This window comes from Dermacentor silvarum, chromosome 3, assembly GCF_013339745.2.
Source record: "Dermacentor silvarum isolate Dsil-2018 chromosome 3, BIME_Dsil_1.4, whole genome shotgun sequence".
NCBI classification, from domain to species: Eukaryota; Metazoa; Arthropoda; class Arachnida; order Ixodida; family Ixodidae; genus Dermacentor; species Dermacentor silvarum.
Window position 1 is genome coordinate 48,618,039 of NC_051156.1, and position 26,655 is coordinate 48,644,693.

General features: G+C 47.7%; 1 protein-coding gene across 2 annotated transcripts in view; it reads left to right on the top strand.

Moving 5' to 3' along the window:
• Positions 1-26,655, top strand: part of LOC119445417 (uncharacterized) — a 199,906-nt gene that overhangs the window by 48,979 nt on the left and 124,272 nt on the right. The window contains exon 1 of one of the 2 annotated variants that reach the window (XM_049663279.1): positions 22,331-22,444. The exons of the other annotated variant lie outside the window; for it this stretch is intronic. The gene's annotated coding sequence lies outside the window, so the exon portion shown is untranslated. Of the gene's footprint in view, positions 1-22,330; positions 22,445-26,655 lie in introns of those variants that run through there. 2 annotated transcript variants of the gene reach the window in all.

The following is a 26,655-nucleotide window of genomic DNA, read 5'->3' on the forward strand; positions in this document are numbered from 1 at the left end:
TGTAAGACAAGCGGGCGACGGTGCTCGGCTTGAGCAAGCAACCGGCGCTAAAGGCAGCAACAGTGCGAGGTGCAGCTGGGCCCGTTTGAGCCTCCCCCCCTCTCTCTCTCATTCACGGTGCCTTCCCCTCGACGTCCCCCGGTGGTGTCCCTGCTTTCCGAAATTCCCGGCGCGGACTGAGGTCAGTTCGTTGAAATCCGCCGATGTGCTCCTTGGGGGCCGCGCACGCAAACGCGCCAGCCCCGCGCAATCCTAATGAAGCCTTTAATTTCACGCCCTGCCAGAGTCGGAAATGCCGTCCACCGTAATTGTTTATGGCTGACCGGTGCGCCAACGAGCCGCACGCCGAACGCGCCGCTTCGCTCCAGCGGCGTCGCACTCACGAACCCTGGGCTTCCCTTAAACCCCGCCCACAAACACACACACACACACACACGCATCCAAACAACCCTTTCCCCGAGCTTTTCATTCCCGTATTCGGCGCGCCCCGCTCCGCATTGCTCGCTGTCTCTTTCTAATTATGCGCTATCCTGCTTATCTGCGGAGAACCGAACGGAAAGAAGCAGCGAGTCACTTCATCTGCGTCGGGACGATCGAATCGCGTTGTGTTTTGCTTACCCGGCCACTCCCAACCAGAACCGCTCTGTTTGCTTGCCAGTGTCGGTCGTCGCCGCTGGTTCGGTACGTATTTTATATTCTTTCTGTCAGCGCGTCGGCCTAACTAGAAGAAGCCTTGTCTGTTGTCTACCGGAGAAAACAAGCTCGTTAGATAGCGCGTCAGTGACTGAATTTGTCGGCTTGCGTTCCAGTTTTTCACGCGTCGCCACCTTAGCCTACTTCGGTCGATATTGAGTTCGCCTTGGACTAAACAGCGTCTCAAAGACTGAGGAGCAAAATAAAAGCGTAAGGAAGCGCAACAAAGGAAGCACCAGGATTCGCTTTAAAAGAAGAAAAATCAAACCGCGACTTCTCTCCCTCTTGTGCAAGCGCGGAGCTAAGTGTTTGCGCAGTTACCTACGTCCTCCTGGTGTAATTCAATTAAAGGCTCACTGAACCGCCAACAAGACGGTGAGCGAATACCCAAGCGTGTCATCCGTTCTGCGTTAGGGTGGCGAGTGGCCGCCGGATATAGTACACCGTGCGAACGATAGGTGCGCAACGACGCAGCGCTAAAAAAGGACAAATGGAAAGAACTGAGCTGCAAACATGCAACGCCAATAAAAGGAATAGAGATGTATCCCTCCATGTCTGCAGTCGCACTATACTGATAGCGTCCGCGTCATGAAGCGAACACGTCACCGCTGCTGCTGACACCTTCTTTGAAGTTACCCGATGCAACACAATTGTTCATAAGGAAAACGTGAGGGTATATAATATAGAGAGAGGCTGCAGGGCCGTCAGGAGATCTAGTACCGCACTTGCCTGTGGAAGCCTACGTGTTCGGCTTACTGTTATTACCGTCTTCGCTACAGGCTCAACGCCGCGCTCTTGCGCCCGTAGCTCGCCCATATGCTGCCAGAGCTGATGACTGCAAACACGAGCCAGTGAGCCGGAATCGCCGAATATACAGCCGCTTGAATGGCTGCGACTTATAGCTTGCGAACGCCCGCTGCATTTCGCGCTTTCACTTTCGGCACAACGCTTCGCACAAGCTTACGTATAGTCGCTGGCTTTTCCTTTTTGGGCATTGGCGCACTGTGACGTCGTATACTCCATCAGCGCGAAAAGAAATTATCTGAAGTGATAAACAACGATAGACAGCTGCGCAAACCTATTTGAACGTAAGATAAGGTTGAATTCTTGGCCAACTGACTGCAGGTCAGACAGGCTAAGATGATAAATAAAATCCCTTATTATAGTCCTCACTCCTACCCTTCTTCAGGTAGATGATCGACATTCTGTAACACACCCATGCATGCACACACATGGATGCGCACGAAAGAACTGATCACATTTGAAGAAGTGTTCTCTCAAGAACTCCTCATTCATTCCTTTCTTAATGTCTTTCATTTCTCGAGTGTAAGTGGCAACGACTCCATGGAATTAATGACTAATCGCATGCGTGATAATTTTGTTTAAAGGACGTCTTTTGCCGCATATCTTATACAAAAGCAAGGGAGATACCTTTGAGGCGGAAAAAGGAAGCCCACACAATAATGAAGAACTGCAAGCCTTTCCGAACGGCACATGTTTTTTACTCTGTTTTTTTTTTTTTTTCGAGGAGTAGCTGACACTTTCTGGCACTTCCTGGCACTTTCCGTAAAAGAGATATCTGGGCAATTCGGCCTAGACCCATGGAAATAATGAAATAATCTTTTCGGTAAAAGGTAATTTCTCTACGAGAATATTTCTTTATCTAAGTCGCCTTACTTCTCCAACACAAGGTTTTTTCGGGAAAGCGTTCCGTAGAACGCTCTATGGAAAGCGGATCTGTAGAATGCTTTCCCGGAAAGAGAAGTTCAGCTCCGATACAGCACTCGTATGGCCAATTTCCTCTCAGACTGCCGATAGTGATTTATTTATTTATTTATTTATTTATTTATTTATTTATTTATTTATTTATTTATTTATTTATTTATTTATTTATTTATTTATTTATTTATTTATTTATTTATTTATTTATTTATTTATTTATTTATTTATATTTGCGTTCGGTGAAAACCCAGGGCTCATGTCAGACGCCATATCAAAGGGCTTGGAAATAATTTTGACCGTCTGGTACTCCATCCAACGTCGAGCCGCACTCGTTCGATCCGGTATGACAGGAATGCGCCCGCCATTTGGGCTCAGAATTGAACCAGCGGCGTTGCAACTCACGCCTTAGCAATGCCACCACTGAACCAAAGAAGCTGAACTACCGCAGCAGCGGATGCCTTGCACGTGTACACCTCCTGTTCTAGGGGATGCATCGGTCTGAAAACTTCCTTTGAGGCGAACTCGACCGAGACAGACAGCCTGGTTATGTTATCGGCGAAACAACGCCTTGTTTTTCGCATACCCACCTACGAACGTAGCGATTCGCAAAGCGACTACATAACACAGCTGCTGGCTTGGTTACAGCATGGATGCCCTTCCTTTTGTATATTAAAAGCGCTTCGCATAGACACACATATACTAAAAGAATGCGTGCGCTTCCTTCATCGTGAACCCTACGGCTTAGGGCGCGTCCTTTAACGATAGTGCATGCTTGCCTTAGCAAAAAACGAGAGTTCTTGTTTATTTCGATGTAGGTCCTTTAGTTTGCTCTTACCATACGGCAGCTGTAAATTTCTTCAGGGCTCACTTCCGTTTTATGGATATCTTGTTTCGAAAACGACTTCTTTTGTTCGATGCGTGAAGAGCGTGCAACTAGACTAAAGTATGTGCATTGGTTAAACAGATATATGCCTTTTCTTGTTGGTTGTATCAAGCTGTAAAGATGAACGAGAACGGTTACATGCGACAGAGACGATGTTAGTTCGTACAAAATTCAGGAAGCGCATTCGAGAAGCGTTTCTTATGCAGGAGCCGTTGGTCAGGACACTAGCGAATGCAAGCGAACAATGACTAAACCCTCCAAGAGCATGAAAATCATTCTGAATTAAGCACACGTTAATATATACATACATACGTGCGTACATACATACATACATACATACATACATACATACATACATACTACATACATACATACATACATACATACATACATACATACATACATACATACATACATACATACATACCAGCACTAGGCCCAAAACGGTGCAAATGAGTACGTACAGATGAGAGGATGATGCGTACGAATAGTGCTCACAATACATAAATACACAGTCGCAAAGATAGCTCCATCATTATTAGTCGATGGTGTAATGGACCAACCGCGGTGGCTCAGTCAGCTAACGCGTTGCGCTGCTGAGCACAAGGTCGCGGGATTGAATCCCGGTGGCGGCGGCCGCATATCAATGGAGGCGAAATGCCAAAGACCCCCGTGTGCGTACGTTGTAGTGCAAGTTAAAGAACCCCACGTGGTCAAAATTAATTCGGAGCCCATCTCTACGACGTGCCTGAGAATCAGAACTGGTTTTGGCACGTGAAACCTCAGAAAGAAGAAGAATGGTCTGATGGGTAGAGGGTTGGGCCGCTGTGCTGAGGGAGCATGGTTCGAAACCAACCGTCGAACCTAACTTGGATCATTGTGCACGTGACACCGCTACTCAACGAACCTCCTTGACGCCGACAGGGGTCGCTGGGGATGCGGGACTGGGTGTGTACGACTCTTCAATGAATCTCTCTGACGGTGACTTGGGTGACTGCGTATGTGTCAGAAGGTGTGTGTCGCTCTTCATGTGAACGTTTTTGACGCTAACTTGGGTAACTTAGTAATTGCCACAAAGAAGGTGCCATTCTGGAACGAGAGAAAAAAAAGAGATCCTTTAAATTTGCCCGATGATCCGCGAAATCGACCTCGCGCCGAGCGCGGACTCGATTCTAGCGGCGCTATAGATGACGCCGCTGTAGATGTGCAGTGGCAGGCGCGGAAGAGGAACCCTTGCAGCACCTTGACCAGCCGATTCCTCGATAGGCGATCTCGAGCAGCCGCTTTAGCGATCTGCGCCATGAATGCACTGGCTATGTGCCGCTCTTCGATGAATAACTAGCGAGCTTGGCTGACTGAGTATCTGCTACGGGGTGTGGTTGCCAGCAAGAAAACAATGCTCAGAGTTCGCACGCCACGTAACTCGTCTCGGAGACCCCGCACGAACTTCTCGGCAGTGCCAGTAGACGGCGCAGAGTGTCCAAAAGAAAGTATCTCCACTTGAAAAGCATGGACATAGAATGGACGAAGAGGTGAAGAAAGTTGGCAACCAAGTACTGGGTGAGTGAAAGTGTAAATAGACAACCACGAGTGGTCAGTCAGAAAGTGAGATATACAGAGACTGCGCGCGAATTGGATGGAAAGTATGGGAACGAAATTGACTATGGAGGTTTACGAGATTGAGAAGAAAGAAATTAGAAAGGAAATTCTGTACATAATACGAAGGGAAGTGCCTCGCTATTTGAGGCTCGAGCCGGTTGCCTAAGGACAAAACATACCGGAGCAAATATTCACAACTAGATGAGGCATGTGTATGCTGCGGCAAAAATCCGGAGACCACTCAGCACATCCCAACGTAATGCGAAGGGAGTCACCCAGTGAGACCCGTGGGTAACGTACGCCTTCCAGAAACGCTTTGGTTTAAAGTGGGCGTAAGGATCAACCGGTTAGCAGTCGACCAAAACAAACAAGAGACGTACAGAGTATTGGTGGAAAGAAAAGCAGGAGAGAGATTAATACGACCGGATACGCTACAAGCCCAGGTAGCGGTACAAGGTATAGCTAGGGGAGTATTGAGGAAGAGAAACAAGTTTAAGAAGATGCGGCGTTGGATCGCACGCCGCGCCCGCGACCAACTCTCTGGATGTGGACGCGTCGGGTCGCACGACTGCCGCGGCGATCGAACGGCCGCAGCCAATGACAGCCCCCGTCGCTATAGCGTCTCCGTCGTGGCCAAGAGGCCGACGTCGGCGTGGCGGCTCCCGCGAGCAAGTTCCTCGCCGCTCCGATCGCCTCGATGCATTTTAAAACATTGTCTTGTCTTTTATACTTCCCGTATGTTCGCACTCGACATATAGCTGCAAAGTAAAGAAAAGGAAAAACGATTCACTGTGAAACAAAACATGCGTGTACTAAAAATGTGACAGAGCAGGCCACGACCTATGACTCCTCTCAGCTCGTTTCAGCTTAATGACGCTGGCGCTGGCGTAACGGTCACTATAGAAGATGCACTACATATGCGTGCACGTGACCCTACGGCGGCGCTCTTTCAAGCCACTCTGCGCCGTTCCTCGAAAACATTCTAACGCAGTCGGGTATAGCGAAGCCGCAGTGAAAAACGATTCCTCGGGGCGCCGGAAGAGGGCGTTTGTTTTCCCCGGCCACACAAAACGCACGAAGTGCGTAGGAGTGCTGCAGTTTAAAACTGAGGCGGGCCACTGGAGGCTCGACCGCAGCGGCGAGGACATGAGGCGTTGTTTATCGCTTCTCTTTCGTCACAATCAAGTTAAGGACAATGCATTATGCAATACTGGCGGAGTCAAGCGAGTGGAATGCCAGTGCACGCCGAAATGCAGATTGCTTCGTTCCCCGAAGAAGCAGTGAAGAAAAAAGCTACAAGGCTTCCAAGTAAATAAAGGAACGGACACTTCCTGACGCACGCCGTAAATTATGAAGACTTGACAGGAAAAACAAAAGCATTGAGCAGAGGTGACCGGCATACCTCAAGAGCAGTGTCGTAACTGCAGGTGGCAAAGAAGCACATATGCTATCTTGACATTTCCCCGAAGAGTAAAATGGAGCTAGTACGTCGTTCGCGACGAACTGAGAGTTGACGCACCATGGCTTTTGAAATGCAGGGACGAATTTGTCTGGCGTCGGTTGGGAGCCAACTGTGTATGTGGAGTTGCAGCTCACGTGAGATGAAAGAAGCGCGGACGAGGCATGACACCGCCTGAATAAGGAATAGGGGCAAGCGGCGTGAAGTTGTACTTTGGCTGGCGTTTTGCACGCCTGACATTCGAGTCTCGACGCACTCTCCGTCACGTGCCGCGCTGCAGAGGCAAATGACGAAGGCCTCTCTCCATTCCTGCTATTGTCCCTTCTTGGAACGTCTTGACAGACGCGTCTCAGTTTTGTGTGTGCTAAGGTGCGCCTCTTCGGACGGGGAAGTGCCAGAGAAGTACGGGAACAGTTCATATACTAATGGCATCTTTGTGTCTGGTTATCACGGTGCAGCATCGAAGGAATTCACCAAATGTTGTAGGAACGCATGTTGAGGCGCGAGAATGGTGCGAAGTGGCGCGAACATTATTCTATAACCGAACGTGCAGCCACCAGACCATGAGTTTCTATGCAGACTTGCTGACGTCCTCCATATGAACAACTAGTTCACCTCATGCGCGTGGCTTTTCTTTCCCGCTCATTTTTTTGGTTTTGATTTTTTTTCTTTCGTGGTGTTAGCATGATTCATGTTTAGGCGTGAGCAAGCTCTGCTATCGTGGTTTATTACGTCTTGATCTGTTCCCTCCCTATGTAGCGTTGAGTACGTGCGTGGTTGCTGAGTGTTTATTACGTTTAGGATCACTCTGAAAGTTAAATATACGCATCGTAGGTAGTGACAAGGAGTGCGTTGAAAGCTTCTGAACAAAGCTGCATCCCTAACTGTACGGACATCTTGAGACGGCATTTCAGCCAACAATGATACTAGTCCGCCAGTAAGCTTGCTGCGTATAAGTTGCCGTATAGACGTGTTGCTGCGATTCGCTACAACGTGCAACTTTGTCGTGCAGCTACAAAGTATACCAGGTTCAGATACTCTCCCAGACGGAGTATAATGAGCAGCAATGTATTTGCATTAGCATATCTTTACTTAGCACTGAGCCACCATCCACCATGTACCGGTATCGGCTTTCTCTAAACAGATAACTGTGATGTCCTGTAACAGCATTAGCAGTCACAAATTCAAGAGCTCAATTAAGGTTTTGGTGTAATATGATGACTTGATTGAAGTATTAGGTTGAAACAGACTTTGAAGTAAAGCTAATTAAAATCAGCGTTGATAGAAGCGAAAAACATATTCGAAGAAGTCTTGTAATTAAACTCGAAAACGTCCGGCTTCTGTGTACCGTAAGGCTTGTGGCCAAAGGTCTCCAAGCACTGCGTCAGAGCACCAGTTTACGACCGCTCGACTCCGACTGGCGTGCAAAGGTTGAATACTCTGTTGCCGACGCAATAATGGTTCGATTAGGAGGACAACAGGAAGCAGTTGCCCTGACGCCGGTGTTTAGTGTTTCTTCCTTTATCGTCTTTTATGCTTTCGAAAGTTCTTTTACGCACATGACAAAGGGACAGAGCTATAAGTAACGCTGTGCAGCCCCATCGTTCCCGCAAATATTTTGCTTCGGTATTTGTGCTTGGTTACTCAGTCGCAATTATTTCTCAATCTGGAGATCAGATGCGCCATCGCACGACTGTGGCTTCTCTTACGGATCACTTGAGCTCAAAGCGTTCCACTCGTCCGTCTTCGCGAAAATCTGCGCAATGATTGCCAGACGAGGTCAATGAATCGTAGTGATGCCCGACAGCCTTCACTTTTCTACAGCTTCTGCTGGAGCTTACGCGTGTAGAAATCTCGCGATGGCGGCACCCATTTAAAATACACCGCTCACAAGGAATACTCCTCCGATTTGGTTTCGCCGGCGTTTCGAATCGTAGCTGATGTCTCCGCGAGCTGACGCGCGTGGCTAGGCACATGGCCCTGGCCAAAAGTTTACAAGGCGGCTCCTAGACTACGTCGCAACGCGTTGAGCGAGTAACTAAAAATAAAATGTGTCCCGTACATGAGCATTCATTTGCAACGACCGAGAAGTTTTTTTCTCTTTAATTTCGATGACATGGCATAGTTCCCGCGATGGTTCGATCATTAACTCAGTTGGTGCCACCCATGGCACGACGGGAGTGGAATGCTGGAAAGGCACCTCTGCTGAAATTTAGATGTACTGCCAATAACCACACATGGTTGAAAGTAACGCCTAGCCGAACAACCTGAAGTATGAAGAGCTATCTTCACGGGAGCCGTCGTCTGAAACTGCTATTGTTCTCAAAGCGCTCGACACACCCTGCTTTGTGGTTGAAAGTTTTCGTGCTGCGTGGCTCGTATAGCACGTTTCTTCGATCGCGTAAAATTGTAAAAATTGTGCCGATGAAAATTAGGAAAGCGAAAAGAACGTGCCCTCTACGCTCGCGCTTTTTCTTTCGCCGGCTACAGGAAGTGAGACGAATAAAAGTTGGAACGAGACGCTTAAGTCGGTTGAGTAAGAGTAAATAGTGATCAACTTCAAACGAAGAAGAATTGCTCCCTTTTCCGGAAGGGACACGCGCGGAGCTTAAGAAAAAGCAGCACTGTTCGCATCGGAGCACCGCCGTCGTAACATCGCGGTGTTAAGGGAAGGAAAAAGCGGGTGCGGCGGGCAATCGGCACAAAGCGGTTCCTCTTCTCTCGGACTCGGGGGGGCTGGACATCCATTTCCTGAACGCGGCAGCTGACCGATGACAGCGACGGACGCAGGGGCAAGCGCTCCTTCTGTCGCCCCTTCTTCCGGGGTCGACCCCGGCGCTTTCGGCGCCAGACTGTTGCATGCCAGCCACTGCTGCAGCCCTCCCGTTATTGCGGAAAAGAGAGCAGGCATTTGCCTGAATTATCTTCCTGGAAATGGCTGCCGTTTCTTATTTTCTTCGGTTTTTTATGCGTAATGTTTTTCTCTGCGAATTAATAAGGTCCTTATCAAGAATTTTCACGCACCATAGCTGGCAGCATGTTATTGTAAGCTCTTGGTCACGGGTTTGGTCCCGGTCTCTGCGGCCGTATTTCGATGGAGGCGGAATGCAAAAAGCTCTCGCGTACAGTTCATTGGGGGCACGTTAAAGCAGCCAAGATGGTGAAGTTATATCCGGCGTCGCCCACTACAGCGCGCCTCATGATCAGATCCTGTTTCTGGCGCGTAAAACCACAGATTTTTTTTCAATGTTAGCTGATGTCGCGTGGTGGGACAAGGTTATAAAATAGGCGAGCTTGTTTATGAGCCATCGAAGGAAAGTAAAAAATTACTGTACGACGAAAACGCTAAGAAACGTAAACTTACATTGTAGATTCATGTGAAGAACAGCGCAAAACAACACAGATAGGAAAAAGAAGACACGAGGGGCGCTGACTCGCAACTGAGAAGTTCATTGAAAGAACGCGTATTTTATACACGATCATGTCACGTGCTCTCCAAAAACATTTTACAAGAACAAGTGCAATCAGGCGCATGCTCACACACCCCAGACGTCAACATCATGCGCGCGTGATTATGGCTAATCTCTGTCAGTTCTTTGAAGTACATTCAATTCTCTCTGTGATAATGACGCCTAAGGGTGACTGATGCACACATCATTTGGCTTTACAAGTACGGAACGCTTCTACTATTTCCCTTATGAGTTGATTACTTTGACGGTGAATGATAGTGCATTCACTCAAAATGAAGGACACCAAAATGGTGTACCAGATGCCGTTATCACGCAAAAGTGTGCATATAGGGATGACGGGGCGCTGCATCAACGTCCGCTTGAAAGAGCATAAAAGGTCCAAGAAAACAGTAAATTTAAAAAAAGGCATTAAAAACAAAATAACAGACAAAGAAACAAACAAGCGAGACAAGCTGACAAGCACAAAACGAGAAGCGCCACCTTTAAGCAATTTATTTTTAGGGCAATCGTTGATCGACCCACACACATCTTACTCGCTTAAGCATGGCTCCGGAAGAACAGAAGTAGGCTGAGGCTTCGCGGGCTTTCCTGCGAATCAACCCTCTCTCTATAAGGGTGTAAACGTGATAGCGTTGTTTCGACGCACTACATCAAGGCCAGTACGTCACAGACAGTACCATGTTGTAGTGCGCTCTTGTTTACGCTTAGCACAGCAGAGCGTCCTCGCAACTAGAGCATTCACGTGAGTGATCAGTCTTGCAAGATCGCTCGTGTAATTTGCCGAAGCAGTACGAATTTTACGCATGTGGTTAGCGGGTTTTTCGTGTCACCATTACCGCATGCTTTCAATAGCCAGCACACTTGCGCCTGCAACCACCTGCTGATTTTGATAACGCTTCCTTATTATGCGCATATTAACAACCCGAGAACTCGCGGCCGCCTCCTCTTTCATTTGAGGGATGGCATTAAAACGGTTCCTTTCTTCAGCGCGCAATGTCATGCGTGTGCGAGGTCTCTTCTGCTTGTTAATGTGCCGGTGCCTATCTTCTATAAAGCCTCTTACGGTTTCGTGCTTTTTGGATTTGCAACAATTTTTGAAAGCAGATTCTTCAGGTTTGAGGCGCCTCGCGTGCAGCCCGTTCAAAGTGCATGCGATTTCGCTATTGTTCGCACGGGACCGGCTTCAGTCACGAAATGCTTTCGCTTCGGCAGCGCGCTGCCGGAGTTAACGACGTTGCTTGACAATTCCGTTTAGCTGCGCATACGCGGCGCACCTTGGCGTGCGTGTGGCACTCACTCACGTGACTGAAGGCAACTGGTTTAGCGTAAATTGCTGCTAGATAAGCAAAATGATAAAACACAACAGAAAAGCTTCCAAAAGAAGAATCCCCTACAATTTTGCCTTTTGACATATCTAAGCGTGAAAACCGCCAGACGACGTTTTGTGAGGCATCCGTTCGACCGTGTCGGTTCATTTCGCAGCATCCACCCAGCCGAGTTGTCAATGCCTGCAGTAACAACGGCGTGTTTTCGTCGGAGCCCACGAGGAAGCGCGAAAGGAATGCAAAAAGCAAGAAGAAAGAACGCTGCAATACACTGTCCAACGTTTTCGATACAACAAAGCAAAGGCGACTGACTAGCGCCGGTACATTCTGCTTTCTTTATGTTGATCCTTTTATCCATTCAGTTCTCGATGCTTATTTCCCCAGAAAGCTCGCGCTCTAACTCAAGCCTGGCGTGCGCAAGCACAGATCGGCGAGATGTGCATCACCATCTGTTTCCAAAATATAGGTTATGCTCCCGAACACGTTCATCAAAGGCTTCCGTATTGCGGGAGCTTTCTTACGCATCTTTTTTTGTTCTTTTTTTTAGCTCACCAGTTCGGCTTCTTTAAAACGCCTCTCGAGCATTCGCGAATTCCGAAGCGTTCAACGAAAGTTTGTAGACGCCTCCCGCGATCGACGAGGTGCTGGCGGGGATAAAATGTCCGACGGGGTGAGAGAATGGATGGTATCTCGGTTGGATGAGGCGAGACGCGGCTGGCGCAAGCGAAGTTGCTGGATGGCGCCAGTGGCATCGTTTTCGGCCGTTGCCCTGAGTCCGCGAAATTGCTTAGGAAATTTCTATTTCACGCTGCCAGGCATCCCCTAAGCTATCAGTAACGAACGCAGCGCCGTTGCGCCCCAGTTAGAAGAAAACTGCACCGGATGCGCCATTCCAAACTATGAAAGAGGGGGGATGCGTAACGGAAGAGCGACAAAAGAAATGGGAAAGTGGTGAGGAAAGGCTGTGGAGAAAAAGAAAGAACTAAGCAGTAGAGACTGCATGGGGCAATGCCTACAATGACCAGCATACTGAAAGGAAAGGAGTGGGGGAGGAGAGTGCACAAGAGCACAACCAAAAGTAGGGTGTGGACGAAACAAACGATTCGGAGCTAAGTTTTATTTCGAAACTAAGTAGTCTTATGTATAGGCACAACAGCGCCAGCACCGTGCTGCAGGATATTTCACTTCCTAACAGCAACAATAAAACACAATATTGTAGAAATATTCACGTCCATTTCTTTCTAATGGCATATATATATATATATATATATATATATCAATTTTCACGCCAGCTTTCCAACATGATTCGTGCTCTTGCAGCATGACCGATGGCGGGCGGGTACACATATTATATATTTGTGTGTCTTGCTGCTACGAAGCTGTTACACGGCGGTGAGCTGGTGTAGCTACCTCTGGATATTTATAAAAAATGGCACAAAAGAAATTAGAAGTAAAAAGCTATTCGATAACACACAGGGAAATGTTTTGTACATTACCTTGCTATTTGAGGTCCAAGCTGGCTGCCTAAAGAACAAAAACGTGCCGGGGCAAATATAAATATTCGCAACAGGATCAGGCATGTCTGTGCTGTGCCAAAATTCCTGATAAAGCTCAGCACATCCTAATGGAATGCGGAGGTATTCACCAAGCGAGACCCGTTGGAGACGTCTACTTCCAGACGCACGGTGATTTACAGCGGATGAAATCACTAACCTGAAAGCAGTCGAGATAATCAAGAGTTGTTTTGAGTATTGATGCAAGAAAAGCACGGAAGACATTGATACTACCAGATCCGTTACTGCCATAGGTACATATATATAAGAAAGATGCAGAGGATTAAAAAAATATGAAAAAGAATAATGAACCATAGACAAAACGCTAGACTGATAAATATCTTTAGATTACTTAATTAGGTGAAGTAGGCTAGGGGACTATTTGTCGCCGCCCCACTTTGAAGGGGATACCAATAAGTCATCGCCATTATCTAAATCATGACGATGATGGTGATAGAACTTCTGAAATAAATTTTAATTGCGAGTTGCAGCGTTTATGAGAGAGACAGAGAGCGAGGGATATAATAAGTTTTATACCAATGAGCTACACGAGCGTAGGTAGCTCCTGCACTCTGCAGTGGGTGGTCCCCTCAGTCCAGGAGTCCAGCGGCCTTAGCTGCCCTTCTCGCTCGGTTGACCAGGTTGAGCTGGTCCGTCCAGTCGGAGCTGGACAGCGCTGCCTCCCATTGCCGTGTGGTACTTGTGTTATGGTTGTGAGCTCGGGTGCGCTTGTGCAAGGCCATATTATGTGCTAAAGGGTTGTGCATTCATCGCAGAGTGGACATTTATAGGAATACAGTGCCAGGTGTAAGGCATGGTAAAGACTCAAATGTGGATATATGTTTGTTGGGAGTTTTCGCCATATTACGGCTTCCTCTCGCGTCAGAGCATTATGCAGTGGGGATAGTGTTCTTCGTGAAAGGCGATAGTGTTGTAGGAAGTGCGTGTAGGTATATGGTATGGGCGCTGGTTTTAAATGCTCGGCGCGGTCATCTCGCGCGGCTCCCGTTGTGCATGCGCTCGGGCGTACGCGTGTGCCTGCTGATTGCCGCGTAAGGACTAATGCTCCGGAGTCCGCACGATTTGTATGTATGTTGGGAGCTGGCGCGCTCTTCTCAGAATGTGATGTACGGCCCTGGAAATTTTGGCCCTGGAAACGTTTTCTACATGCCGTCAGAGAGTCCGTCAGAACTATGACGCAATCCCAGTGCGGTCTCGTCGTGATGGCTAACGTTATCGCTGCCTCCGCAGCGCTCGCTCCGAATTCCGACGACGCATTCAATTCTGCCCCGTGATTGTTGACTACGCTAGTGGCGAATTCGGTGCTCCTTGCGGTACTGGCCGCGTCTACGTACAAGGCATTGGGGCGGTTCTCATACTTTCTCACAACCGCCTGCGTTCGGGCTTGTCTCCATCCGATGTGGAAGTTCGGGTGCGTGTTCCCCGGATGAGACGTGCATAGTTTCCTGTATTCGTGTGGGGATTTTTGTCGGTGCGCTGGTCTTCCGTACAGAATATAAAAAAAAAACGTTTCAAAACGTACTGTCCCGCTGTCGTGCGTTGTCGCCTTTCCTTCTGGTGGGCCTCTACGATTTCCTGTGCCTTGTCGTACGCCCCTCCATTCTCTTATTTGTGCTGTGTTTTGGTGCGCGGCCCCTCGTTTTCAAGATGCTCCGATACTAACTTGCCGAATTGTCGGCTTTAATGATGGCCAGTAGTGCCACAGACGACAAACACTCCAAGCGTAGAAGTAATGGTGTGAGCAAGGAAACTCAAAAACAGAGAAACATCATCAGACGGGAGGGGAGTAACCAGCGTGATGTTCACCAGAAACAGGGAAATAAGGCCGCCGCAGCAGAGGAAGTACTTTGACATTTCCGAAGATTGTTGCAGTATTCATGTAACCGAGAATATTCGGTTTTCTCGTGAGCCGCAGAAATATAGATTTTTTTTACAGAAGAATAGAATGGCTGCAGAAATGAAAAATACCTAGCAGGGCACACAGGAAATAAAACAGACAGTCAAGTGGCGCTTGCGTTCATTGGACTTTGTAACATTTTGAAAGGAGGAGAATATGCATTCAAAGAAGGTGGGAGGGGTGTTCGTCCAGAGAGGGGGCGTGGACAAAGAGCAGATACTGCTCTTTGTTCCTGAAGATTTCGACACTCGTAACGAAACACGTGTTATGAGAAGGCTACTCAGGCGACACCTTTAGGGGGGGGGGGGGGGGGGGGGCGCGAGGAGGACGTACAAGTAAAAGAGATGGGTGATAATTATTTTTATTGAGTCAGCTGGAGCATCGTTCACTGCGCTTCCTCCGCATTCAGCCAAGTAGAACTTTCCGCTGACAACAACGCTTGCGATACGCGGAGGCCAGCGAGAGCGCAAGTACACTCGTGGATGCTCACTTTGCGAGCGCTGCGGGGGATCCCCAAGAAGCGCGCGTGGGTGTTCTTTCAAAAAGACGTTTCCCAGCAGGGCACGAAACAATGACATGGCTAGCCGAAAAGCTGCAATAAAACGAAGTGGGAGGAAATTCCCACCGGAAATACCGCGCTTCCTCGTTCGCGACTTTTCGGTCGCGGAAGGAATACCGAGGCGGGCATTCGTCTCATTTTGCCTCAATGCCATTAGGAAGCCAAGCGTCGCCAGTGGAGCGTGCGTCTCAGGCTGCTGCCTCCGGAAGTTTTCTTTCACTGGGGCGAATTCGCGTCGGCCGAGTAAGGTACGTCACTTCCTGTTTTTGTCTGTGACTCCTCACCCATGCCTCAGTGCGCCTTTGTTACATTTTGTCGTTGTGCGCGTTTTGTGAGAGTGAGAGGCTGCGGGGCTGCGTTTGGTCGTTTGCGTTAGCAGCTTTCTGAAGTAATGGCAGCGAGCTTGGTTACATTTCTATCATTTTGGCAAATGAAAAGAAAAGTTATATAGGCATAAAGTTATATATAAGAATCTTTTGCCTGAACTGCCTGCAATTTGAAACAACTTGAATGGCTTGACAACGACGAGAACGAGCACCCATTGCAAGACTAGCATGGCCATTCTGAGATAACGTTATGAAATTGCCATTTTCGTCGAAGTCACGTCCGGTACAACTTAGGCTGCGGGGACAGCGTACACTGGGGTGGAGAGAGTGACTGTCTAAATAAAAGCTGTAGTGGTCTGCCGTTTTTCTGTAGATCTGCAGATGGCATTGCTCCTGTTCAGCAACAATGGGGACAAGTTACAACAAATAATTGAGGCTCTTAACTGAAAAAGTGTAAGAGAGGGGTATTTTTATTTAGAAGACAAAGATAATGTCCAATAGCTTGGCAAGGGAACAAGAATTCACGATCGCCAGGCAGCCTCTACAGTGTCTAAGGAGTACGTTTACCTAGGCCAGTTACTCACAGGAGACCCTGATCACAAGAAAGAAATTTACAGAAGAATAAAAATGGTTTGGAGTGCAGCATTACCGAATCCTGACTGGGAGCTTACCACTGCCGTTGAAATAAAAAGTGTACAGTTATTGCATTCTGCGGGTGCTAGCATTTGCGGCAGGAACGAGGAGGTGACAAAGAAGCTCTAGAACAAGTTAAGGACTACGCAAAGAGCGATGGAACGAAAAATGTTAGGCCTAACGTTAAGAGACAGGAAGAGAGCGGTGTGGATCAGAAAGAAAATTGGGATAGCCGATATTCTGGTTGACATTAAGAGAAAACAGCCCCACAGAGGCTTCTCTGCACACTCCACAGTAATGCGGAAAAGTAAGCTTTCAAGTTGTCTTGACGGGAAGCTTTTTCTCTCTGATCAATAATTATTTTCTGTTTCAATTATCCTTTATCGCCTATCAAGCGACAAATAATCTACATTTACATTATCAAAACGATTAAATGTCTTAACCTCTCAAATTACGATTTCTTGTGCAGATGCAAGTCATTGCACTTTGCGCGTGACAGACAGATCTTGCTAGGGTACTCGCCAAAGAATGCTTACGCATTAAAAATGGAGCTGGGGAGGCCATGTAAATAGATGTGGACCACTAGAGTTACAGAATGGGTGTCAAGGGATGGAAAGTGCAGTCTGGGATGACACAACACAGGTGGGGTGATGAAATGAGGAAATTTGTAGGAGCGCAAGACAGGAGACAGAAACCTTCGTTCTGCCGTGGACATGAAAAAAGGCTGATGATAATGATGATGATTATAAACGCAATATTGCCACTTGCAGATATGAACTGCGTGTTTGAAAGATATTTAAAAAATAATAATATTTGAGAACCGGCGCCAGCAAATATGTCGCGCTTTATTTCTTTGCTACTGTGGTCGCAGGAAAACCACCGCGGATCGCTAACTCACACTGACGTCATTGTATATAGATATGTCTGGCCTCACTAGATGCGTCATCAGCAGTTTCAAAAGTTGTTTACCAGTGAACTCCAGCGGCTTGCCGCAGCTTTGTTCGTCCGTATTTCTTGCATTCTGAAGCCCTCTTTGTGCGTCGTTGTCTATGTTCGCGGCATCCAAATAGAGGATGAGTTGAAATGAACCTCGCAGCATGAAGCCCGTCGTCCGATTGTTGTTACTATTACTCGGTGTCGGAAACTCTTGCCCTTACAGCGTCTGTCGTTCTGCTGAATGAGCACCGCAGAAAAGGCTTTGTTGACTAACGACTTCCGCTTGGCCTCGCTCAGATGCGGGTACTCTGAGTGTCGTGCTTATTGCGGATTTTCCCGAGCGTCTTCTTCTAGCAGAAAACGTTACACCCGAAATGAACATTTTCCTAAAGGTCAGTATCTACTCAAAGACCCCAGTTCACTCTTTTTCAACCTTAGGTGGCACTCTCGGTCATAGTTGCACGAATGAGCGTCTGTATGCGGCAGCCACCGTGGGTGGGCGCTGTTTACCGGCACATAAAGATAATTCGCGCATAAACGCCTCTGCGAGTTATCTAAAACACGCATAAGCATTTGCTACTAACCGTCGACTTTTCGTCGTCGTATGCTGCTACGTTTCGTATGATCGCGAGAAACACCGCGAAAGTCGTGTAGAGAAACGCAGAAACACGGTTGCAATGCCGTGACGTTAATTAGACCAGCGTAATACGACGGCGCCATGTTGCCCGTAGCGTCGCTGTCGGACAGCGAGAGCTTCTTTCATCTTCTGTTGCCGCTGTAGCTCTTGGTCGCCATCATCATCCATTAACTCTTGTTGCTGGTGTTCCCCGCTCGTCCCTGATGACTCCTTGAGTTGTTTCTGTCGTAACCCATATACATTGCCGCTGACGCTCTGCATGTTTTCTACGGTTGCGAAATCACGCCACCTGCGCCGCCTCGTTGCTGTGGTTGAGAAACACGATATACACGTTGTTTTGCGCCGCTTTGCGGGAACGGATGGTTAGTGCAGTAACTTAGATACCACACCTTGAATCAAGAAGTCACACGTTCGAAACGCATGTATACGTTTAGAGCCGTCTGATTTCTTTCTGTTTCGTTGATTTTTCTTTATTAATGCAACATTTTCTTTATGCACATAGAACGTCACGCGTCAGCAATGTTATTCGTCAGTGAGTCGACGTAGAAATGCCTACGCATTTAAAATGCCATTCACAATAACACTTCGAGCATCCAAGAATTCTGAACATTGCCTCTTCGGCCGTCTGTAAAACTGGAAATGCACCAGCATAACTTGGTATTCAGCGTTCACAAAAAAATAAATTTTTTTAAAAGATAGGCCTAATTTCAATAACTTTGATGTAATTAGCAACGTGGAGAAGGTACTCCCTTCTAATAACATATGCATATACGGAACTTAGTCATGACTTACCTGCTACGTTAAAGCAGCGTTTTGGTCCTGACCAAACTGGAAGGGAGAGTTCACGGTTGGTGTTGACTTCCTCTTCGCCATCAAATAAAACATCATCCTCTTCGTAGCCCACGTAATGAAAATTACCAAAACTCCGTCACAGATGGTCGCTCAGCCCGGTCAGCCTTTAGGAATCGCAGCAGCGCTTTCGTGGCCTTCTGCAGCTGCAATATTCGAGTATGTGGTCTCAAAATCTCGTATAACGGGAAGAGTGTTCTATTTAGCTAGTTAAGACTGGTGTGGGAGGCTAGCTTTTCAGTTTTGGTAGGGCGAACGGTACAATAGGAGTTGTTTTACAGGTTCTTCACCGCCACATTAGTTGCGTGCATCGTGAATTGGGTTACCAAAGCTGTTTTTTTCAGTATGAGCCGCCATCTTTCCATACAATTTTTGTGTATTGGCGTATTGACCACGGTTAATCTCCCAGCCATCCTTTAGCTTATTTCACTCCATTCTCTCTAAATTTATACGCGCTGACTGCGGATTTATTTCGAACGTTGCCTCAACGGCAGTGAATGCTTGGTTGTATTCATCCGTGTTATTTTTTTTTTTTTGCAGACGCCTTGATCTATATTTAGCAGCAGAGAGCATAAGTGTCACGGAGGGGCGAATCATGGTGCAGAGACAAAGCGTAGCACGATCTTGAAGGAGCTGTAGTTATAGCCTAGCGCCAAATGATTTGCCCCAACGCCAACCAACGGTCGGCCAACGTTGCGTAAGTTGAGAAGACATGAATGTAAAATCAGATACGGGTCGACAGCAGTGATTGAGCGCTGGTCATATACGCTGCCGCGAAATTGTGCAAAGGCATCGCCGCGAAGTTCGCACTGCGCATCGAATTTCGTTTTTCTCGTTGGTTGAAAGCAGATGCACGAAATGTTCAGCCGTCATCGTGACGACGGCTACTTTTATTTGTATTTCATCTTTCCTTTAGCTTTTCGGAATAGACGAGGCATCTCCCCGGTCTTGCGGGAATGCAGCTTCGAATGTGGAGGGCATTGGAAACCCATCAGCCTGTTCAGAACGCTCGGTGTTTCTACTGCGACGGCACTGATGAGAACAAAGCAAGGAGTGCTACCCTGCCTGCTGTGTTGTCATTGACTAGAGGACCGGCAAAAGGGAGGCACAGATTTCTGGTGTGATAAAAATGGATCGGCTTCTTCCGGCATTGGTCGAAGCATTCGGAAATAGTTTTTTTTCCCTCTCCTTCGCTGTCTTTTCTGCGGCGGAGCTTCGAGCTGCTTTTTAATGCAAAAACAACATAAGATTGAGCTCGGTTCCGAGGCTCGATGCTGTCGATGCATAGCTTCAGCTTTCTGTATGCCTCTCCCGCGACACCGTGACATTTCAACGTGGATGGTAACAGTACATTAGTATTGTTTCCAACCCTTTACCTTACCATAAAGTTTGTTTGTTGCGCGCAATGTGACATGCTATTTTGAGTAACAGAAACGTAATGGGTAAGGGAATGAGTTGACTTCCTGGGCAGAAGCAGCACACGTTCATTCCAGCATGTCACGCTACTCTTGGATAGGGTAGCGTGGATAGCTGGTGACGGTGGTTGTGGTAAAGGCCCGCGTAGCTCTGATCTGAAAGCATTCGACTCATCATATTCCTTTAATTTCTTCTCATCCTTCTCGCCAAGTGGCTTATACGAACAATATCTGAAGAGCGGCTTCGAGAGAACTAGTGGAAAAGGGTAAAAAGAGTGGAAAATACAGCGAATGGTTACAAAATGCGACACCAGTATATCGTTCTATTTGAGCGGGTAGCCGTCCAGTATACATGGGTTGTAAGTCAGGGTTCGAGCCTGGCTCATACATGACCCATAGAAGGAGTTGGCTTGCGGAACTTGGCAGTAAACCAACACGTGTAGCTCTCAGTTCTCTTGTTTTTTTTTTTTTGTTTTTTTTTAGTCGGCTGTAATGGAGGTGTGCTAACTTCGTTAGCAAACCTACGAACTTTTTGCCGTCGTTATCATTATGACATTATGCACGAATGAAGCTTTATTTCCCACTGAAAAATGGAGGAGGGTGAGGAAAAAAACGTAAAGAAATGGCTTGAAAACATTATAATGATACCCTTCAACAACTCGAGCTGTCTTGCGCAGCAACGAAAAGGTCGCTCACTCCTCCCTGCGCTTTCCGTACGCATCCGCTTCAGTAGGATGGTTTGCGGGACGAGTGGCTATTCCATTCTTGAGGCAAGTAGCCCCCTCAAAAAATTAAGTACGGTAGCAAGTAAGACGGACAGAGCAGTGCCTCGTTAAGGGACGGGTAGTGGTGGCATTATTCGCCTTCAAGCTACCTGATTGGACGCCAAGCTAACGGGCAGACTCAAGCATCCTGTGGCGCCAGAGTTAAGTTTCGGCTCCGCTGTCCCACTGATCAAACGTGGCCGAGCAAGTCCGCAGGGGGCATTTCTCGAAGCACGTGCCGCTTGCAGGATGCGCCACGAGCTCTGTTCAGGCGGCCAGGGTCTTCAAGGGACGCATTGCATCATGTACGTTAGACTTACATCTGCTGAGGGAAACATTTTCCTGGGAGCCCAATCATCGCTAGCGCATTTCACTGCGTGTGAAGAGAAAACTCGCAGACCTGATGGCGTTTACGCGGAAGCAAACCAAAAGGCGGTTTTGTAAGGATAGTTCGCAAAAGGCTGTTTTGCAACTGTTGAACGACTCAAGTTGAGTGTGGGGGCGTGCCATTTTAGCCAAAATTCTCATCTAACGCCGTTACAGAGGGATCAACTGGGTTATGATACGTTCAAGCCACTAGTGCTTTTTGCCGAAGTGGTTACTGGCTCGCAGCCATGAACACAGTTGACCTTCCATACGTGTCCGCTCAACTGCCGCTTTTGCGACATTATTTCTGGCCGATTCGTAGTACCTGTCAACTCGATATCTCTAAAACTAATTGCGGACGCGATGACGACTTTTCCCGAAGCACGCTGGAGATTGCCGGAGCCGGCGGGAAAAATGGAGAGAGAAAGGGGAGACCGCAGGCGGCCAGCCACCGCTCTTGAAGATTGAAAGATGACAGAGACATCGCCGACGCAGCAGGCAAAGCACCATCGACGTCAACGTCAAGCCACATCAACGACATGCGCCGGGTGTGGCAAGCGGCCACATCCAAACAAACGCACACACATACACATACACACATGCTCGCAGTTTAAGGCTTGGCAACGCGCAGACTGCCGCCCCTGGTCTGCGTCACTTCCCCTTTCGTCGACGCGGGGCTTATTACTTACGGGCCCAAAGCACTCGGGGCAACTATATAGCTGGGTGCAAGCTATGTTTGCAGCCGTGGTGCTAATATAGTACTGACGTCGAGTGATCTCGTGCACCGGGCCTTCGCTCGCGCTGCGACGTCCCCGCAGGACGTCCAATTACGGCCGCAAGCCAGGGAGGCCAACCCTATATCGCTGCCTATGCGAGACGTGCGGGCACTGCACGGGTATGGTGCGCGCGGATGCACGTAGAATTTCCTGCCCGATGTCGAAACCCTGCAGGCCGGAGGTTTAACAGCGCATACTTGTCATTCTTCGTTTTTTTTTTCTTCTTTCTCCTGGATTTCCTCTGCTTTGCTTCCTTTGCCATGCGCTTATCTGACAAGGAGGCACGAAGAGTTTTTTTTTTGCTTGCTTGCCTGTTTTTCTTAATTTCCCACTCACAGTCTGCGGTAGAGTGGCGTCCTTGTGTGCAGCGATCGAGACAACGGATTAGACCTTTTAGTCATATGATAAGTTTTTTTTTTTGGTTTCTGACAGCGAGTAGAAGCAAATAAACGAAAACCAAGCGAACCGTAGAAGGAAACAAACTTGGACGACGTTCTTGGTGGTGTGGAATCCGCTTCAGTAGCTCCCAGATTTCGCATTGAATCTTACTGCACCAAAACGGTCTGTCATTTTGTTTATTCTTTGAATATTCGTTTTTTTTTTCGGCGGAAAAAAAAGAAGCCTACAGTCACTCGGAACAAATATGACAAGTCGCATGGCTGTGTAGTTTATGTAGGAGAAATGTTTTTTTTTTTCACGCCGCCTTATTGCAGTTGAGATTACGTTTTATTGATTCTGCCTTTTATGATATTTTGTTTGTGATATCAGCATATGCAGGTAATTCATTGATGCTGAGAAACGCACATTAAGAATGATTGCATAGTACAGTGAAATGGACTAAAGAACGTACTAGGCATCTTGAACAACAATCCACTCACATAAAAGAAATCGAGGGCATATGGCCAACCTGCTCTTAACGGAGCCATCTATTCAGTGGCCCTTAAAACTGTTCTAGATGGCCTTGAAGTCTCGGAAGTGTCTTCCAAATTTCTTGCTTACGATGTTTTTCTATTATGTGCTTTGTAGCGGTTGTTTCGATTCTTGTCAGTTATTATGCCGCCGGTGCTACAGCTCAACCCTCTGACGTGGAACTTGCTGCATGTATGTTTTGAGCAGCGCCTGGCATGCAGAACATGTGCCCTGTGGGAACGAACTTCTCCAGTGCTGCATGTGACACGTGTTTAAGAGCAGAACTCGCGCGGGAGTGAGTGAGATCTGTACTCTAAAAAAAGGACATCGTGCAGCCGATCAAAGACAGCAAAAGTACTTCAACTTATATCTGTAGAGTAGAAAGAAAGCCACTGGGTGCTTCGTTGTTACATATTATTTAGAGTTTGTTCAACTTCCCTTATAAACTATAAGGGTATTACTCAAGTTCGCGCGTGCGCACCTGGCCCTTCTCTGAATAGCAACGCGCCAGTGGAGCGGCAGTGGCTAGCTAGTATCGCAGCAGCCCTAAAAGTCAGAGCTGTGACCCTTAACCCGCGGTTCGCGGTGAGTTGTCACCACGGCGGCTTCAGGCAGGGGGGACAGGGTGATCCTAATTTAAGGCGTTTATTCACCTTAGTTACACCAACAACGGCAACAACAACAGGCAAACAGAAACGAAGCCACAGCGGTGGAGCGTTCCGCACGGTTGAGGCGACAACCGCAGAATGGGAGAAACACACAAGAGGCTGATAAGGGTTCAGCCAACACCTCCTACATAGCACAGGCCCACACACTCCGATCTATGACGTCATGCTACCTGGCCCGAAGTTTCCATTGCCAAGGCTGGCGTGACGAAAGCAGTGACGTCAAAATTACTGTTGATGCACGCGGGAGCATCCCCATTAGATTCTATGGCAGTCGGCCCAGGTACCATGACGTCATGGATCTTGTGCTATCTAGGTGGTGTTCGTTCAGCTCACCTAGCGTGGATCTGCGCTCGGACCCTGGGGCGGTCAGTCGCTCAAAAAAGCCGGGCACAACTGCAGGGGGACGGCGTGCGGCGGTCTCCGCGACTGAGTTGAGTTGCGGCCAGTCGCAAGCTCGTCAGCACAAAGACAAAAAATGCATCGGGGGAATAGCGCTTCTCTCGAGCTGTGGAGTCTTCCCAGTTCGAACAAAAAGTCGCAGTTTCGCCAAAAAGGCGAAGCATCGATTGCGATTAGCAAATGAGTAAACAGCTGTCGAAGTAACGATAGTAGTTTTATCGGCTGTATAAACTTGCAAACGTTCGCTTGGTAACTAAATTACGAAGCCTGCTGTCAGCGTGCACAGGCTAACACGAACGCATCACATTCGATGAGCGCGGACACTCGCTGTCAAAACGCTGCCGCGAGGAAGCGCGGACAAAAGAGCTTTTGTGCGAGCAAATAAAGAAAGGGGCAGCAAAAAACGGAAATGAACATATCCGTTCCAATACGGGGAACTTGCTCTATGAGCTAAGAGAAAGATCGCAAAGCTATATAAACAGGTTAAGCCTACGGAATATAGAAATCATGTAACACAACCATGCAAATCATCCTTGCTTACTCTGTTATGCTTTATAGTAAAGAGCTACAACTGAGCGTTGAAGGAGGGCAAAGCGGGCATAAGGATACTTGCAAGGCCTCTAAAATCATCACTCATTAGGGATCCAAAAGTTTGCCAACGCAGTTACCGACAATTTCGTCTTTGCCCACCACGTGTGGCATCTGCCCGCGAGTGAGTCAATTGTGCTCTTGTTTCATTAGTTTCTTTACCTCTAACGTCGCGCGCCACATGCGTGCCCCCCCCCCCCCCAAAAAAAAAAAAAAAAAAAAGAAAAAAAACGTGAAAAACAAACGACACGAGGGCACGTCTCCGACCCCTATTACCATTCTAGCGCCGACTACTTTGTTGCGATCACAAAGAAGGAATAAAATACAGAGCAGTAAGACACCGCCAGGCGGCGAAAGGTGGCTAGTTAGCACGCGCGGTGGCCATTAGCGCACGACGCGAAGGTGTTAAAGGGAACACAGGCGATGCCAACGCCGCAGCCTCGACGTCATTCGTCGCGCCCTGGCAGTGTGTGTGTGCCGATGAGGCAAGCGTGCACCCAAATCAAATTACGGCTCTTGCTACGGCTCCGACTCCGAGACCGCGTGCAGCCGCCAAGACGCCCAAGACAGTCGCCCTCTCTCTCTCTCTGCCCACCTCCTTTTCGTGCTTACTGCCTCCCGCTCTCTCCGTAATTAAAACACGTTCGCCTTACACTCTTCGTGCCGGGACTGGAATGTGTAAGCAGGAACACATCTCTCCTCAGATGCACGCCCGCTGTTTTTATGTTGTTTTCTCGTTCTGACAGCGTTCAGAAGAAAGCCGCGCTGTCTACGCTCTGTCCACACTGCCGGGTTGCTAGTTCTGTGCAGCGCCGTCGACGTTAAAGGAGAGAGGAGACAGAAGGACTGGGAGCCAACATAACACTAACAGCCTACGCTGCTGTTATGCAGTCGTAATGCAGAACCAACTCGCCCTAAACATACGCCAACACTGGGACTTACTGCTTACTTCGTGCTTCCTAGGAAGGGACGTTCTCACGCCTATAAACGCTGAAATGGTTATGACATATTTGAGTCAACTTTTGCAATTATGTTCTAGACGCGTCGTACGGCTATTTCAGCATGTTGATTTGCAGGTACCGCTTAAAATAAGAACGAGGTGATGTGCATCGCAAAAAAAATAATAAAGAAGCTGAGCCTGGCAGAATTAAATTTTCCGCATTAAGTGTGCTCCTTTCGTATGCGGTGGCATATATGCAGTCTGCAGAAACTCACGAGTGTATGTATTAAACTTTTGTAGCGGCTATAAATATTGTCTGAGTCAGCACACTGTCTCTGCTTTCCAGTGCAAAATCGTGTAGGCCCTACGCCAATTGCAGAGTCAAGAAAAGGATGCGAAGCGTCGTCACTCGTGAGTTTGTTAAGCCGTCTGGAATGTGAAATGAAATACAGGTAAGAAATATCTAGAATAAATACATAAAAACATGCAAAATATGGATAGAAAACTTACATTTATGCCTTCTCGTGATTAGCAGTAAGATATTTCGTTTCATGACTTCAATGTAATCATCATGTCAATATTGCTCATGAACCACACAGTTGTTTTTGATGTGGTGTAAGTTACAACTGTAAACAATGCTGTGCAGAGCACACAATATAGAACGACAAAAGTGCAAACCATGTGCTGTTTTATCAGAGCAAGAGAGAGAGAGAGAGAAAAGTCATAAGGGAAAGGCAGTATCAGAGCAAAGTTCACACATTTTCCGATGTAAGAATCGAGCTCAATGCACTGCGTTTGAAACCTGCCTTTCAGTCAGTAGTGAGCTCAAGGTTGCGGTGATTTAATAAGTTTTTACACCGTTTCGAAAAATAATGTTTTCTGACTGTCATCCGTAACGCGAATGGACATTTGAAATGACGAATAAAAATGACGGAGAAAGAAAGAAAAAAAAAACAAGGACATACCAGTGAGATTTTTGGTCGTTACCACTGAGCTTTTCGGTCGTTACCACTGAGATTTTCGGAGACACCGCTGAGATTTTCGGACGTGCGCTAATTAACCAAGCCCGCAATGGGGCATCAGTAGCGGTGCATGGTACTATACGTCAGGTGCGACGAAGAAACGAAGATTTTCGGCGATCCTTCGGCACCGTCACGGAGCTCGTTAATTATCCAAATTTAAATTAGCGGCGAGATCTGAAGTTGGTTGGAAGAGAACGCGTGGCCGCCTTCACTTAACGAGCGTGTAGAATCAGCCTCGCGACGCCT